The following is a 6,127-nucleotide window of genomic DNA, read 5'->3' on the forward strand; positions in this document are numbered from 1 at the left end:
GCTGTTACCTGTTGCGCCTACGATAGTTGTAAGGAGAGAACAAATAAATCTGTTAGCATTCCTGGTTTCACTTACTTGGATTTCATGTTGGGAAGTTCCTGATCTGAAGAGATGGTTTGCTTTTCTCCCCAGTCTAATTGCAACACTTATGAATGAGCCTTTCTGTTTTGAAATTTCTGAACTATGTCAGTGCCCAGCTGCTCTCCCTTAAATTTTATGGAGGAGGATTAGAGAGACGTGACTTCTCTTTGGCCTGTTCCCAAATATTTTCCCCCTTGGTCTGATACAAGCCGTGTGAAGCCCACCAGAAGCAGCATATCTTTTCTGGATGGGCAATGTGTCTTGAATAGTTACACAGTCTCTGATCCGGTGCAATACTTCCATGTACACATCTCTATCTTCTACCCAGTGATAAATACAACCTCAGCCCAACTATCAGTGTATCCACTATTGGTGTATCCTATACTGAACCTTCACTGTATAATACACCTTCACTGGTGAGGGAAGCATATGTATAGTAATTTTATCACACTGCAGCTTTCAAATGGCCTGCAAATGTTTGAATTTTTAATAGGGAAAATCCTTCAAAATTCATACCCAATTAATCTTCACTGACATGCAGGCCTATATAATTTCTTTCTGTTGGTGTGACAGCCAGTTCTCACCAGCTGAGAATTCTTCATGTACATAAATAAACCGCAGGCACTGTAGAGTAATAAAGAATTATGAATGGAAATCTCTGACCCATTTGGAGTATTACATTGTGTGGCCAGTTCCATTCATTAATTTTTATTACATTGCTACAGCCATTTGTGTTTGTGGAATCCAGTGTCTCCTTTCTCTGCATACTATGATTATAATATTTATAAAGTACGTGCATGCTTTACAATCCAAACTTCTGTGGTTTTATGCCCCCTAGAGCTCTATGATTTCCTTAAACTATGAACCAGTCATGAAAGATGTGTGGATTTTTTTTCTCTTTTAGCAAGAAGGATTGCATTTCCTAATTAATATTTCATCTGGACCTGCGCTGAGACCGTTTAACCAGATCTAAGCAGTAACATATGTTCTGGTGGCTTATGCTGTCTGCAGGGGAATACAGGCAATCAGACCTGTGATCACTCACCTTCAGGTGGGAGGAAGCAAACTCTGCCAGTGTATTTCTAGATGATGGCAGCTTTATGTTCCCCAGTGTTTCTCATGTTATCACTTCGATTTATTGTACAGAACAATTTCCATCATTTTCCTTATAGAGAGAATCTTTTGTTTTTGTGATTGCTTTTAATTTTCAGTTTTATCAAGGCATGCATGCTTTGTCAACTTACACGCAGAGACCTTTGAAAAGAAAAAAAATCAACTATATTCTTAAACTGCTTAAAAGCCTAATATGCACAATGGAATCTATTAGGGCTTCCACGTTTACCTCATTGCAGGAGAGCAATTCTATTCATAATGCTGTGCATACATGATGATCCCCCCCCCTTAATTAAAACTTGCATGTGCAGGAGTTTTGGATGTACATTCAAGTCCTCAAGGAGAGGAATGATGTTAATTATTCTCCTATTTTCTTCAGTCTGCTGTTAGAGTGACTTCAGACATACACATTCATCTCTTAATGACTGCAGTACACTCACCAGCCATCACAGGACAAAAGTAATGTATATGTCTTTCAGATTCTCTAGTTACCATCCATAATCCATTCCAGTAGTGGTATTTTTCATGTTTATCTGCCAGTCATTAAATAGTGTATATTCATTGATTCCAAAGCAAGCTTCTGATTTGATCACTCTTCCAAGTGAAATCTGTCTTTAGAATAGTTTTCATAGTAGGGAGTTTCCCATACGTAGTTTAAGTATGCTTGGCTTTCCTTCTGACTCAATCAAATGCTAGAAAGGATCCTTTATTGATAAAACAATTAAGCAACATTGATATGAGTTGCTGCTGCTTTTAGCCATTTCCACTTCACCCCTTTTATGGGGTAGCCCTTATATTGGTTATTCATACAATGTCCTTAGTAAGGTAAGTCATGTGGTTTGGATCTGGGGAATGACGTTCAAAAGAGGAGCTTCCCTGTCATACACTGACATGGAGTCGCAGTCCACAATGATCACAATGCTCATTCCTTGAAAGCCAGAAACCAAGAATCACAATAGCATTTGCACCACCATACCCATTCTTTGGAGAAACTAGAATAATCATCTGATAAAATGTCAATGCGCAAGCTTGAGATTTGTGAAGAATTGAGGGAGGGGAGCGAAATTAAACAATTTGGAAATCCTTCCCTCTAATATTTTTCGAAGTTTTCAAGAGCTTCAGCAGGTCAATTTCCTCATCTCTCCGACTTTTCTCCCCCTCCCCCTTTCATTCACCATTTTGTGCCTCCTGGAACACACTCCGTCCTCATTAGATTAATTTACAAGCATATTTTTTGCAGACCCGGTGGTGTAAACGCTATGGATGAATTTTTTTCATGTTTTTTTTAAAGCTAGGGAAAAAAAATAACATTTTAGAGCAAACTTAACCTTGCTTTGTAGGTTTTAGTTCCCTGAAATGTATCATTTATAATTTAGCTTCTGTATAAAATTGTGCTATTTGGCATATTTATGAAATGTAAACAACTAAAACATTTATACTTGATAGTTTAGAAAGAAAAATTGCAAATATATCCAATACAAGAGACAGTTGCGAATGGTTGCATTCTATGCTATTTAAGAACATATACGTTAGTTTGAAGGGTCACTGGAGGAAGGCAAGTAGTAATCTACTGATAAAAAACCCTCTTCTCATGAAAAATATCAGTGCCCTATAGATTTAGAAATGCATCTTGGATTCAGATGTTGGCTATGTCTAGTAGAGAAGTTATCACTTACTAAAACTGTAGATTGTCTTTAAAAAAAATTCTATACTTTTTATTAGTCTGTCAAGTCACTGTTATGGCCCACAAGTCATATGGAAGCAGAAAAACCACACTGTTATTGAGTTAATTGCTGGCATAAAATCTCTGTACACATCATTTATCCCAGTATATATAGCAGTTTTAGGGTAAGAATCTGAGTGAATTGTACCCAGGGCATTCTCTCAGCCTGGTTTTTCATTAGCTATAGATACAGATACAGTAGTTCTTTGGTCAACTTTTAACAATAACATTTTGAGAGTCTTCTATTCAGAAAACAATTTTTGTCAACCAACACAGGTTCCAATAAAATCCACGTATTCCTGTGCATAAAATCTACAAGGAAACTACACATGAAGAAATTCTTCAATCAGGAAAAAATCTGCAATTGGAAGGAATCTTTTTATATCTTCCTGTCATCAATTAGATGGTAGCATGTTAAATCTAGCCAGTGTAAACAACCAGCAATATCACAGAACAGTTAATATTGATAAACAGCATGCATATTGTTGTGGGACCATTGGATCTAAGTTGAATGGAAGGGGGGGAAATTATACAAATTTTAGCACATTTGGAGTAAGAAAATACCTGTCTTAAGAAATATCTCAATCATTTCCAAGCAGGAGATTTTGGGTCAGTGATTCCCTCGAAGTTCATTTTTTTCTGTTTGGAAAATTGAAAACGTCCTATGAAAAACAAAATTGTGAGTATTCCCTGCAATTTCCTCCCTTTCAAGCATAGCCCCCCCCCCCACCGAATATATGGAAACTTCCACCTTTTATATGGGTAGCTTGATGTGGGTTTCACAATTGGCATGAGTTCCTCAGTTATAGTGGTAATGAACATCAAATAAGGCTTATTAGTCATATTCAAGTCTACAATGAACCCTGTTTTATGTACTTGAACGCACACACAAGGATACAAAGAACTTCCTCTAAAGAAGCCTCAAGAAGAGCAAAGTTCGAGTCCAGTAGCATTTTATGCAATGGCATAACAGGAGGCAATAGTAAACCCCCTCAGCTTCTCACTTGCCTTGAAAGCCCCTGCTGAGTCACCATGAATTGGTAGCAACTTTACAACACATACATAAGCGAGTCAGGATTCTTATTTTTGGCTGGTGGATTCATGAACATCCTGTGCCCTTCATGGGGTTTCTGCTGTTGTTTCTCTGAGAGGAAAATAACATCTTGAGACTTTTGTGGTGACTATAACAGCAGAATTAAGTGATATAATTTCAGAGCATTCAGTATTATGGCAATAGATTTGGCTGAGTCTCGGAAAGGAGGACTGGGATTTGCTGTTATCCTGGTCTGACTTTCCCAGGAAATAAAGCATAATTATGGGTTGGCTTTCCCAGCTAAACAAACAGTAATCCTCTGTCCAGTTTGGACTGTAGGAGCATGCATCCTGTAAGGAATTCCATAGAAGCAGAAATAAAAGGCTCTTTGGTGTAAAAGACCGTTTATTCAGACATCTTAGAAAGCCTCCAAGAAGTGCACATCGCGAGTGGTGCTTGGGAATAAGATCTCCCGCCAGGAAACACAGGTTATAACTTCTGTCCATCCCATCCCCCTCCCGGATTCCCATAATGGAACGAGGAGGTCTCATCTCTCCTCTTACGCCCAGAGATAAGGTCTCCGCCCGGAGAAGCTATGGCCCATCGCCCGGGCTGCAATGGAATGTAGCTCAAGGCCAGGCCATGGCTGCCCTTCTCATCAACACCATTGTAATCCTTTACACTCCTGCCTCCCCTTAAAGAAGACCCCTCCCCAGGTTTTTAATGTGCGGAGAGAGCCCCGGTGGAAAGCAGAAATAAGAGGCAGGCGTAAATACCAATATTTTCGGAATAAACCCATTGATTATGCCCAGAGGAATACCCCAAATTCAAGAAGACTAAATATTGTAAGCCGCCATGCGATTAAAGCTGGTGAAGTCCAGGATGCGTCAATTCCTGTGAATGCTTGTGGCCATCAATAATAATGCGATTAGAGGCCTCTCCGGCCCGAAGGTGCGTGCCGAGAACTTGCTAATCGGAAACGTATGGAGCCTCCTTGGAAGTAAACTGGAAATGGAAGACAGGATGGAACGCGTTACTAAGAGAGTTGTAAGGAGACAACCAAATCCAATAGGGCAGTGACATCATTAATCACTTCTTAGTAATCTGAAAAGCTGTCCCACGAATCTTTTGCCTAGTTTGGTTTCACCGTATGCATCGTCTCTGAGAATTTTTTGGTAAGAACTCAAATACACCCAGGCGCCTACACGCAGCGGGAAATCCGAAGCGGTGCTTATCCGCTTACAGCTTTTGGGAGTCTTTAGCCTGTTTGTAAAGGCAGTCCTGGACCGCTTTTCCACCCTCGGCCAGAGATGAAATCCATTGGTTGGAAACTCCTGGAGGATCCAATGCTTCCGCAGAGGTGAAGTTGCGGCAACGGCGGGAAGGATGCGATTGCAGACACAATTTCGAAGGGGTTTTTTTTTGTGCTGGCAATGAACCGCATTGTTGCAGTATGCGTGCTTCGCAAACCCAGGAATTAGCTCGCACTAATTGTCTTGGTGGTAGTTGGTGTAACAAAAGCGTAAATACTGCTCTAGGGAGTTCTGTTCGTTCTCTACCGACTCACCCCGTCACTTTTGGAGACGTGAAGGTAGGAAAAAAAAAAAACCGCCGAAGGCGGCCCCTAACAACCCTGTAGAAAAGCTTTCCAGAACTTTGAGAATGGAATTGGGGGTCGCGGTCGGAGACCACCTTATACGGGGGCGGAGTGTAGACGGTAAACATGCTGAAATGAACAGACGGAAGCTAACTTAGGGAAGGCCGGAGGGGATGGAAGCACATGGAATAAAATGGGCTTGTTTAGAAAATAAGTCCCACCACCACCCACACAAGACCGTGTTGCCATGACTTTCTGGCAAATCTGTAATAAAATCCATTGGAGATGGCTTCCCAGAGGCGGGAGGCCACCGGAGGAGAAGGGCTTTCAACAGACCATAGGGGCTTTCCCGGAACGGTCTTGGCTTCTGCACAAACAGAGCAACCTTTAATATACGTCTACAATGTCCTTGGCGCATCAGCAAGCGCCACTCGGTGAAATTCACGCGGCCGAATGATAGAGTTTTTAGAAAGCCAAAATGTCCAGCCGAGCGGGCATCATGGCAGGCCTCGAGAACCTGCTTGCTTTGGCGGAGGGGAGGCACGTATCAACAATCGCCGCCAAAGCGCCTAATTCTCCA

This window comes from Sphaerodactylus townsendi, linkage group LG03, assembly GCF_021028975.2.
Source record: "Sphaerodactylus townsendi isolate TG3544 linkage group LG03, MPM_Stown_v2.3, whole genome shotgun sequence".
NCBI classification, from domain to species: Eukaryota; Metazoa; Chordata; class Lepidosauria; order Squamata; family Sphaerodactylidae; genus Sphaerodactylus; species Sphaerodactylus townsendi.